Here is a 12616-nt window from a genome sequence, read left to right on the forward strand (position 1 = left end):
CCTTAGATGCGGAAAAGGCATTTGACCATACTGAATGGAAATTCATGCTGTCTTCTCTACACTGCTCTGGCTTTGGCAACTCGTTCATAAATTGGATTAGGATCATCTATACCCAACCTCAGACTTCCATTATTACCAATGGGGAGATATCAAAGCCATTTTACCTACATAGAGGCGTCCGACAAGGTTGCTCAATGCTCGTGCTCTCCGCATGTATTACCTCCGCCGAGGAGGTTATGTTTTCGCCCGCGTTGGTCTGTTTGTCTGTTTGTTTGTGTGTTTGTGTGTTTGTTTGTCTGCAAAATAACTCAAACAGTTATGAACGGATTTTGATGAAATTTTCAGGAACGGTGGATAATGGGACAAGGAACAGATGATAAAATGTTGGTGGTGATCGGTTGAAGCAAAGTGGATAAAATAATAAAATAGCGCTAAATAGCAGGATTTGCGGGATCAGTGCGCACGAGTCAGTGTTACCGATTGCTACTTTTCGGACCACGACGTAGTGTGTGTATCACTGAAGTTGTAGATATATTCTGTTGCTCTTTATTGCTAAATATTGTTGTAATTCTAAAGTTGAAATGAATGTTCTGTGTTGGAAAAAAAGAAAGTGAAAAACACAAAAAAACATATTATATTCTGTGATGGTACAAAATAAAAATGAAATAAATACACCAGTGTCTCCACGGTGAAGGCATATATAACCTAATAATGATAGTGATGCAAATAACCTAATTGTGATGCAGGCTGCAAAATCTGATGCAGAGGGGGAGGGAATATCACCTACTTGGCGGAGGTCTGCACACTCTGAGTGCTTTTCTAGTTTAATCTATGCACTGAAGCCATTGAGATCAGAACAAACCCTGATTATAATCCTAATCAAATACATGAAACGAAACATCATCTGTCACTTTTTGCAGATGACATAACTTTGTTCGTACCGCGCCCCAAAATGTCTCTTCCTCCTCTTCTGCATTTTATTGAAACTTTTGGAGGTTTTTCAGGGTACTCTATTAACTGGGATAAGAGCGAATTACTATCATTATCAGATAATGTAGACTCAGAGTTTCTAAGCACAATGCCATTCAGAATTGTAAATAACCAAATGAAGAGTCTAGATATTATTGCTACCTGAAAATATGGTGATCTCCTGAAGTCCAGTTGGGAAAACAAGACCCAACAATTGAAGAGAAATATTGAATATTGTAATATACTGCCAATTTCTTTAGTCGGCCGCATCAATGCCCTAAAAATGGTTTCACTCCCCAGATTCTTGTACATCTTTCAGTGCTTACCTCTCCATATACCTTTATACTACTTTAAGAAATTGGACTCTATCATCTCAGCATTTATTTGGAACAATAAAGGGGCCAGAATGTCAAAGAAACATCTAGAGAAGGATAAGTTCAAAGGTGGTTTTGGCTTCCCTCAATTTAAATTTTAATATTGCGCCGCAAACCTGAGAGTCTCTTCGTCAGATTCCTCCACACCAGCCTGGCTTCAGATTGAACAGGCAGACTGTGGGTATACTCCTCTCCCTGCGCTTTTGAATAATCCCCCAAAGGTAAAGGTTCCATCATATAGCGAGATTATTCTATGTTAAGAATATGGAAGCAAATTCAGTCCTTTCTGAATTCACCCACAGTATACATAGATAGCCCTATCTGCAAAAAAACATGCTTTTCCTCCAGGTTTGGTTGATCCAGTTTTTTCTTTTTGGAAAGACAAAAATATTACCATAATTGGAGACTTATACACTGAGGGGAAACTGTCATCCTTTCAACAGCTGCAGCAGTTCTATAGTCTACCTTCAACACACTTTTTTCCAAATAAGAAATTATATTAAGACTCACTTGCCACAGTATCAAAAAAGCCTAAACACACCACACTTGACAACTTTGCCTGTCATGACCCTAATACCAAGGGGTCTGTCTCTTTTTTGTATTCATCCTTGCAAGGCCATGTTATATTGTCTGACGCCAAAATAAGGAATGCTTGGACAGAAGAGCTGGGTACTGAAATCACTGATGATACTTGGGAGGAAATTCTCATCAAGATATATAACAGTTCCATAAATGTTAGACACAGACTTATACAATTCAAGATAGTGCACAGACTCCATTACACAAAAGTATGCTAGACCCGTTTCTCGCCATATTTGGGCTACCTGTGACCTCTGTCATTGATAATCACACTGCTCAGGCTCTTTCTCTCTGTACTCTGCTAGCACAACGCCTCATTCTACAACACTGGAAGTCAGAGTCCAGCCCCTCTTTCCACCAATGGCTGAGGGAGTTTGACAACGTGATTCATATGGAAGTTGATGGACTAAGAGTCTCATCCTACTCTCTAATGTGCTATGTGTGAGCTCAGTCCTGCGTGTTCTTTAATGAAGCAATAGGAGAAGATATTCGGTCTCAGTTAATGTAGTTTATTAAGCAGTAAAGGAATAAAATTACAGAGCTCTGGGTCTCAACTTCACGTCCCTGACGAACAACAAAGGTGTGTCAGTTCACGAAGTCTGACCTCCTGTCCTTTCCCTGACCCAGTATATTTGAGCGTAACAGAGTGTCATTGTGCACGCAAGGCGTTGTCCTCTTCTCATTGGCAGTTCCACTTCCTCCTTCACCACACCACGCCCCTGCCTCGTGTTAATCTGACTCCTTCCCGCTGGCGGTGGGGGCGTGGTTCCTGTTTTGAAAGACAAGAGAACAACACAACTCCCTACACGTGCTGTACCTTACTATCTGTATATCACTTTCTATTCTTTTTACCATATATGAAACTAATTATCTAAGCATTGCGGTATGTGCTCCTCAGACTTCATGTCTCTTCCTCTCCTGTACTTCTCCACTTCTGCAAAGCAAACACATTCAGATCAGCTGAAATCATCTCAGTATTCTCATTGTTCACACATCTAAAACTTATATAGTGAAACACAACTTATAGTAAAACACATAACATCATTCTATTCCCAACAGTCCCCCTTTTGGCCTCATAGGACTGAGGCCACTTTTTTTTTTTTTTTTTTTTCAGTCTCAGTGTATCCAGGTCCCCCTTTTTAGGTCTTTTGATTACTGCACTTTTTGTTTCTTTTGAAACAAAAAGTTATAACTCCCCCTTTTGGTCTCATACACATGAGACCACTCACACCTTGTCTTCTCCTGAGTCTGAGTCCGAATCTGAATCCGTAGGCGGCTCTCCTAACAGGGTGGCCGTCTCCATTTGAGTCATTTGATATGGTGGGGGCTGTGGATGTTTTCTCTCCACAGCTGTCACTATGATTCTTTCACAGAGTGACCGGATACATGGGATACAACAACAACCACATAATGCTAACACTGCGAGCATTCCCACAGAGACAAGAATACCGATACCACTAAATCTTTCCACTTACCGAACCACTTCTCGAAGATACCACCCAGGGGTTTATCAATGCCTGAGTGTTCATGCATTTCCTCAGAGAGCGTGCGCAGCCCTTCTAGCGCCTTAGTTACTGACCCGTCCGGAGCTGTGTTGTTTGGGATGAAGGTGCAGCAGAGGCCCTGGAACATAGAGCAGACACCCCCTTTCTCCGCCAAAAGCATGTCTAACGCAATTCGGTTCTGTACTGTCATCAGGGAGGTGGCTGCCAGTTGTTCAGAGAGTCCCCCAACTGCGTCCCTAGTGCTGTTGGCCAGTCTAAGAACATTGTAATGCACATAATTAATTCTGTCCACATTTTTGTTAGGGGTGATGGGAAACAGTGCAGCTAGTATGGGTATGTTTTCAAAACCAGCGGCCACTTGGTCAGCCAATTTGTACTGGTCTGGGACCCCACGAGGAACACCTATGGCGTCCATGTACGTGGTTGTTCCCTGGCTCATATCAAATGCATTTCTTTTCTGTCTACCTGGGTTGGTCTGGGTATCCCTCATCCCTAACAGGACCAGGGGTACAGCTAGTCGGACCAGTGCACACGTACCAACCCAGGAGGATGGCAGGGACAAGTGGAGGGTCTTATCTCCACAGTACCAGAACAGGTCCCCTCTAGCCTGAACCATGCTGCTGGCGTTCTGCCACGTACTCACATTCAGTGTTCTCTGGCACCAGTCAGCTTGCATCTGTCCCATATCAGTTACCACCCCGGTGGAGAGGTTCCTATGGAAACAAGTGTAGTTGGCGATTCTGGGACTAAACGTTGGTGGGATGGTGTGATTCTTTATGGGTGGAAACAGAGAACTCAGAGTGGTACAATTAGCAGGATCAGGATACATGGTCATATTTATCATACAGTTAAAACCAATAGGGTCTGTGTCGGGATACAAAGGGGCTGGAGTGGTGAACAGTGTAGGTCTAGCGGATGAGCATACGATGCAATTTGACATGTTCATGGATTCTGCTGTCGCCGCCACCCAGTCTAACCATAGGTTTCTGTCTCCATAGCCTGTGGCCAATCTGACTACGTCACTGCGGGTCAATTTAGAGTAGTCAATGTTTATCACGCCTGTGTTCTGTTGGGGTTCAGGCGCCTTGGTTACATTACTTGGGGATACGGTGGTATTAGTAGGGGGAGGATTCAATAAGGTTAGTTTAATTAGTCCCATGGTATCGGTGCCACTGTGGTCTACTCCCAACACCAAATACATTGTGTTGTTGGTGCGATCTCCGCATTTGGTGCGGTGCCTAATTGAGTTTGACCATGGGTTTGTTGTGAGATTATACACGCTTAGCAATACCGGATTCTGCTTATGGGAGCCTGGGAGAGGCTGAAGCTGCTGCCTCTGTATCTTTATCTTTTTCCCAACGTCCTGTCCTCCTACCCTATATGGTGGTGGGTCCCAAAGCCCAGAATACGTCATCACATCTCTCCATCTTCCACACCACGGATTGTGTGTGGGCCCTCCCCATGAGAATCCACATATGTACACGTCATACCCCCTCCAATTTGGATCCTTTCCTTTACAGTTTATTACGGAGCACAAGTCAAACTGGAACCCTGTACTTTGCCCCATTATGTATGTCAATTCTACTCCACCATACTTAGCTATGCAGGAGTCTGACGTTCCACTCCCTGGTGTGTTTCTCCTGGTTCGGTTTCGTGGTGGTTCTACGGCTTTGTCTCTGAGGGAAGACTCATAATACAACAGAGGTAAAACAATAACACAGGTTAACACAACAACTCCCAACACACACCACTTATGGTGGCGTGGTTCTAATCCTAATAATTCTAATAACAATTTCATTTCTTTATTTTGTATTGCAAAAAGGTAAATATAAACGTGTAAAATATAAGAGTAAATATGGAGTGTAAATGTTCTGCAAGCGAGTCTTTCTAGTATCCTGGCTTTATATTACTCCAACGTACTCTGGGCAAAGTGTTGCTTCAAAGGAGCTTCAAACCTTCGCATTGATCACAGGATATCTCTTCCGCACTTATGCTAAGCTAAATGAATAAATGTCTGTGTGAGTAAGCTGTGTGTGTGTGTGTTTTTTTTTTTTTTAATCTTTAGTGTCTCTTATGTCCTCCAGTGTTCGGGCAGGTGTCTCTGCCACTGCACACTGACTCCAGTGATACCATGTGTCACCTTTTCCCTGTAGTTTGATGGCGTGGGACGTCCGTTCCACGACTTTGTAGGGACCAGTCCACCTTGGCTCTGACCACTTTCGTTTGATCACCTTGAGCAGGACCCACTCTGAAACGGGTGTGTTTGTGGACCCAAATGCAGTACCAGGCTCGCAGGAACAGTTGGTAATGACTTTTATTAGCACCACAGCAAACAGGGAATGCAGCAGGCAGAATAAACACAGAATAAAGTTCGTTCTTCGGGCAAGTTGCCCTCACACAGTCTCTGAGGCTCAGATGAGGGAAAGAGATCAAGCTTACGGCAGCCAAAGGTGGCGAGGCAGACGCACCGTAGGCTGAAGTGCCGGCTGATCATGCTGAGAAGCCGACGAGGAGTGAGCTGAGGCGAGGTCGGGAGCCGGTGGGGGGGTCGTAGCTAGAAGAGCCGTCAGCGAAGGCAGAAGCACCGTTGAGGAGCAGGCAGGAGGGTAGACGAGGCCGGGCGGAGGAGTCGAGACCAGACGAGCAGGCAGAAACCAGAGACGCTGAAGCAAAGCACGAGGTCGGGGACAGAAGGCAGGTGAGTTTACCGGGAGGCAGACGAGGGGAGCAGGTCGGGGACAGGCAGAGTTGGCACCGGGAGATCAGGCAGGAGAAGAACGCTGGAGAGTCTCGCATAATGCTAAAGAACAATCTGGCAGTGAGTGAAGGTGCTGGAGAGGCTTATATGCAGGGCTGGTTGATGAGCTGCAGCTGTGTAGGCAGGTGAGCAGAGTTGGGCTGATGAGGTGGGCGCGGCTGGCAGGTAGAGTGAAGCAGAGGGAGGGGGAGTGGAAAAACACTGCAGCAGAGTGGCAGGAGAGGACTGAGAAACAGGGATTGTGACAGAACCCCCCCCTCAAGGGACGGCTCCTGACGTCCCAAACAGTTCCAGAGGAGCCGGGTGGGTGGCAGGGGCCTGGAGGAGGGCTAAAATTCCTCAGAGGCCTCTGTCCCAGTCTCTTCATCCTCCGAGGCCGGTCCCGCATCCTCCTCCTCAGACCCAGATGCCTCAGATGCAGGAGGAGACCGAAGGTCAGTGTTGGGGCCCCCTTGTGCCGAGGTGATGTTGGAGGGCTGGTCAGGGTGTTGGCGATGGAACTCCCTGATGAGCCGTGCATCCAGGATCTGACGGGCCGGAACCCATGACCGCTCCTCCGGACCGTACCCCTCCCAGTCGACGAGGTACTGCAGGCCCCTTCCCCGGCGACGAGAGCGGAGCAAGCGGTGCACCGTGTAAGCAGGGTCCCCATCGATGATGCGAGGCGGTGGGGGTGGCCGGGAGGCGGGCTGCAGGTGGCTCTCCCGACACGGCTTTAGCTTGGAGACATGGAAGGTGGGATGAATCCGCATGGAACGGGGCAACTTGAGTCGAACAGCCACTGGGTTTATCACCCTCTCGATGGGGAAAGGACCGATGAATTTGGGGCCCAACTTCCTCGACTCCACCCTCAAAGGCAGGTCCCGGGTAGAAAGCCACACCTTCTGTCCCACCTGATAAGGGGGGGCCTGGGAGCGGTGACGGTTGGCGGCTGTCGAGTATCTGTCGGCGGCCCGTAGAAGTGCAGCCCTGGCCTGTGTCCAGGTCCGGCGGCAGCGGCGGATGAAGGCCTCCACTGAGGGACAGACGGTCTCTTTCTCTTGAGCAGAAAACAGGGGAGGCTGAAAGCCGTAAGCGCACTGGAAAGGGGAGAGTCCAGTAGCGGAGCTGATGAGGGTGTTGTGGGCGTACTCCACCCACAGCAGTTGCGAGGACCAGGAGGCAGGGTGCCTGGAGACCATGCAGCGGAGCGCCGTTTCCATTTCTTGATTCATCCTTTCTGACTGACCATTAGACTGGGGATGAAATCCAGACGTCAGGCTGGTGGAGGCCCCCAGAAGACGGCAGAATTCCCTCCAGAAGGTAGAGGTGAACTGGGGGCCTCGATCGGAGACCACATCAGACGGGAGGCCGTGAATCCGGAACACGTGTTGCAGAATCAGTTCAGCAGTCTCTTTGGCCGATGGAAGCTTGGGCAGGGGCACGAAATGAGCCATTTTACTGAAGCGGTCCACAATAGTCAAAATGGCGGTGTGGCCCCCTGACAGCGGCAGTCCAGTGACAAAGTCCAAAGAGATGTGGGACCAGGGGCGGTGAGGCACAGGCAGGGGTTGCAGGTGGCCGGCAGGGGCCTGCCGAGGGGCCTTGTTCTGGTTGCAGATTGGGCAAGCGTTAACAAAGTCTCTGGTGTCCTCATCCAAAGTAGCCCACCAGAACCGCCGTTGTAGGACCTCCTTGGTACGGAGGATCCCCGGATGGCAGGTGAGCCGGGAGTCGTGGGCCCACTGCAGAACCTCCGTCCTTAACTCCTGTGGGACGAATAGGTGGTCTTGGGGGCAGGAGCTGGGCCCGGGCTGGTCCTCCAAAGCAGCTCTAACTCGCTCCTCCACCCCCCAGGTGAGAGCGGCCATCAGACAAGAAGTGGGGAGGATGTTGTCAGGGCTGGGGGAGTCCTCTTCCCCGACCATGAACTGACGGGACAGGGCGTCAGGTTTGACGTTGCGGGAGCCTGGACGGTAGGAGAGAGTGAAGTTGAATCTGGCGAAGAAGAGGGCCCACCGGGCTTGACGAGAGTTCAGCCTCTTGGCCGAGCGGATGTACTCCAGATTCTTGTGGTCAGTCCAGACGAGAAAGGGGGTCTTGGTTCCCTCCAACCAATGGCGCCACTCCTCCAGTGCCAGCTTCACCGCCAACAGTTCTCGATTCCCGATGTCGTAATTTCTTTCAGCTGGGGACAGACGCCGGGAGAAAAAGGCGCAGGGGTGAAGCTTCTGGTCCCTGGCAGCACGTTGGGAGAGGACGGCCCCCACCCCCACATCCGAAGCGTCGACTTCTACGACGAACTGTTTCTCGGGGTCAGGGATCAGGAGAATGGGGGCTGAGGTGAACCGCCCCTTCAGGTGCAGGAACGCCTCCTCGGCGGCCGAGGTCCACCTGAAAGGGACCTTGGAGGAGGTGAGGGCGGTGAGAGGTGCTGCCACCGTGCTGTAGCCCCGGATGAACCTCCTATAGAAGTTGGCGAACCCCAGGAATCGTTGCAGCTGTTTGCGGGAATCAGGGATGGGCCAGGAGGTGACAGCTGATACCTTGACGGGGTCCATCTCCATGCGGTCCCGGCCTATGATGTACCCCAGGAAGGAGACAGAGGGGGCGTGGAACTCGCACTTCTCCGCCTTGACGAACAGTGAGTTCTCCAGTAGTCGCTGCAACACTGTCTGGACGTGATGAATGTGTTCTTGCTTGGAGCGGGAGAAGATGAGAATATCGTCTAGGTAGACGAACACGAACTTATTGAGCATGTCTCGGAGCACATCATTGATGAGGGCTTGGAACACAGCAGGGGCATTGGTGAGGCCGAAAGGCATCACCAGGTACTCGTAATGTCCAGTAGGGGTGTTGAAGGCCGTCTTCCACTCGTCTCCCTCACGGATCCGGACCAGATGGTATGCGTTGCGGAGGTCCAACTTAGTGAAGATGGTGGCCCCTTGGAGCAGCTCGAAGGCTGAGGCGATGAGGGGGAGAGGGTAGCGGTTCTTCACCGTGATGTCGTTGAGCCCTCTGTAGTCGATGCAGGGCCTCAATGTCCCGTCCTTCTTGTCGACGAAGAAGAACCCCGCTCCGGCAGGTGAAGAGGAGGGTCGGATGATCCCGGCGGCCAGGGCGTCGTTTATGTAGGTCTCCATGGCTTCCCTTTCAGGTGCGGACAGGGAGTAGAGGCGGCCCTTGGGAGGGACGGAGCCGGGAAGGAGGTCGATGGCACAGTCGTAGGGCCGATGAGGGGGCAGAGAGGTGGCCCTAGCCTTGCTAAACACCTCCCAAAAGTCGTGGTAGTCAGGGGGCACCATGGAGAGGTCTGAGGTGGAACGGGAGCTGGCCGGTGGCGTGGATGCCACTGCTGGTCTGAGGCAGATCTGTTGACAGGAGGGGCTCCATCCCAGGATGGACCCCGTGGACCAGTCTATGTGGGGGTTATGACGGCGAAGCCAGGGGTAGCCAAGAATCAGGGGAAGGTTGGGAGATCTCAGAATGTGAAACTGAATAGTCTCTTGATGTGTGCCGGACAGAAGCATCGAGATGGGAGTGGTTTGATGAGTGACAGTCCCCAGGAGATGACCGTCCAGGGCGCTGGCTGGCACGGGATGAGGGAGAGGGACCCTAATGAGGTCCAACTGGCGGGCGAGCTCCTCGTCGATCAGGCTGACGTCCGCCCCCGAGTCGATGAATGTGGCGAGGGTGTGGGACCCCCCTGGCAGCAAAAGCTGGACGTGGAACAGAGGTCTTGGGTCGGGGGCAGAGTTCTGGGAACGGCTCAGCAGAATGCCCCTCTTTACTGCTGAGCCCTCCCTTTTGCTGGACACCGGGAAACAAAATGGCCGGCCTGGCCACAGTAGAGGCAGAGATTTCCCCGGCGTCGTCGCTCTCGCTCCTCTGGCGTTAGGCTGGTCCGCCCCACCTGCATGGGCTCCGCCCCTCCATGTATGGGTTCAGGAGGTGGGACAGGAGGGGCTGGGAGTCGACGTTGACGGAAAGATGGCCGGTGATCTCCTCCCTCGTGGCGTTGTTCCCTCCTCCTTGTCTGAATCCGCCTGTCCAGCCTCGTGGTCAACTCGATGAGTCCGTCCAGGGAACTGGGGAGGTCGAACGAAACCAGCTCATCCTTCACGTACGGAGCCAGCCCGTTGAGGAAAGCGTCACATTGGGCGGCAGCGTTCCAATCACTGAGACGAGCCCGGGTCCTGAAGTCAATGGCATAGTCAGCAACTGTCCGATCCCCCTGCCTCTGGCTCATGAGACCCCCTGTAGCATCAGGACCCAGGGAAATGGGACCAAAAACCTTGCGAAGCTCCTCTGAGAAGGCCTGGAAAGAGGCGCAGGCTGGTGTGCCTCTCTCCCACTCTGCCGTTCCCCACAGACGTGCCCTTCCAGTGAGGTGGTTGATGGTGAAGGCGACTCTAGCCCCCTCTGTGGCGAAGGTATGAGGTTGCAGGGCGAACAGAATGGAACAGTTTGTCAGGAAAGGGTTGCAGCCCTCAGGATCCCCTGCGTAGCGTTCTGGCGCCCCCACCCGGGGCTCGGGTGCAGTGCTAGAGGACGGCCCCGGGGTCGGAGCAGGAAGGGCTGGAGCCGCAGCAGGAACGGCGTGTTGTGTCATGGCGGCCGCCATCTGTTGCACCTGGGCGGCTAGCGAGGTTAGCGCTCGTTCCAGAGCAGACGCCGACTGACGAGCCTCCGCCGCGTTGGAGGCTAACTGAGCCTCATGCTGCTGGAGCATGCCCTCCACCCGGGCTAGGCGAGACTGAGGTGAAGCAGGGTCTGCTGGGTCCATTTCTGGCCAGATTGTACTGAAACGGGTGTGTTTGTGGACCCAAATGCAGTACCAGGCTCGCAGGAACAGTTGGTAATGACTTTTATTAGCACCACAGCAAACAGGGAATGCAGCAGGCAGAATAAACACAGAATAAAGTTCGTTCTTCGGGCAAGTTGCCCTCACACAGTCTCTGAGGCTCAGATGAGGGAAAGAGATCAAGCTTACGGCAGCCAAAGGTGGCGAGGCAGACGCACCGTAGGCTGAAGTGCCGGCTGATCGTGCTGAGAAGCCGACGAGGAGTGAGCTGAGGCGAGGTCGGGAGCCGGTGGGGGGGTCGTAGCTAGAAGAGCCGTCAGCGAAGGCAGAAGCACCGTTGAGGAGCAGGCAGGAGGGTAGACGAGGCCGGGTGGAGGAGTCGAGACCAGACGAGCAGGCAGAAACCAGAGACGCTGAAGCAAAGCACGAGGTCGGGGACAGAAGGCAGGTGAGTTTACCGGGAGGCAGACGAGGGGAGCAGGTCGGGGACAGGCAGAGTTGGCACCGGGAGATCAGGCAGGAGAAGAACACTGGAGAGTCTCGCATAATGCTAAAGAACAATTTGGCAGTGAGTGAAGGTGCTGGAGAGGCTTATATGCAGGGCTGGTTGATGAGCTGCAGCTGTGTAGGCAGGTGAGCAGAGTTGGGCTGATGAGGTGGGCGCGGCTGGCAGGTAGAGTGAAGCAGAGGGAGGGGGAGTGGAAAAACACTGCAGCAGAGTGGCAGGAGAGGACTGAGAGACAGGGATTGTGACACACTCTGATGTTGGGGGTTCTTTCACTTCTGCTCCCTCCTGAGCTGTGGTCACCTGTTTGGAGAAAGCTGACACCAATGCTGTTAGTTGGTCATAATACGGTTTGTATTGCATAGGGCTTTCTATTTCTTCTGTAGTTTGGATCCCAGCTCCCGGTCCCGGGAACTGGTGTCCTGTTTTTAGTTCATATGGCGTGAACCCCGTCAATGAGTTCACTGAACTCCTGATTGACATTAGAGCTAGGGGTAGAGCATCTACCCAGCTCATTTTAGTCTGGGCACAGATTTTGCCTATTTTTCCCTTAATAGACTGGTTCATCCTTTCCACCTTGCCCTGTGACTGAGAATGATAGACTGTGCCAAATGTGTGTTTTAGCCCCAATGCCTTCTCTACCTGCTGTAGGTCTTTGTTTTTAAAGTGAGTCCCGTTATCAGATCTGATTCGTTTGGGGAACCCGTGCCTGGGGATATATTGATTTATCAGAAATTTGATTACTGTCTTTGCATCCTCTGATTTGGCAGGTATGGCTTCTGGCCAGCTGGTGTATGCATCCTCTGCCACCAGAAGGTACCTGTGTCCTCCCACTCTTTCTATCATGTCTGTATAGTCAATGATGACCTCTTGACCTGGGAGTTTAGGGAGAGGAAATTTCCCCTGGTGTGGTTTCACTGTGGGTCTGACATTATATTCTGTACATATTTTACATTCTCTGATGTGATTCTCAATCATGGCTGGCAGAAAAGGGTGCCACCAATGAGTGAGACCTCGCACCATTTGCATCTTCCCACAATGAGTCATGCCGTGAGCCTCCTGGAGGACTGATCTCATCAGCCCTGGGGGTAACACTGGTCTTCCGTCCGGAGACCTCCACACACCCTCTGTTCTCACTGCTCC

This window comes from Epinephelus lanceolatus, chromosome 4 (assembly GCF_041903045.1).
Source record: "Epinephelus lanceolatus isolate andai-2023 chromosome 4, ASM4190304v1, whole genome shotgun sequence".
In the NCBI taxonomy this organism is placed as follows: Eukaryota; Metazoa; Chordata; class Actinopteri; order Perciformes; family Serranidae; genus Epinephelus; species Epinephelus lanceolatus.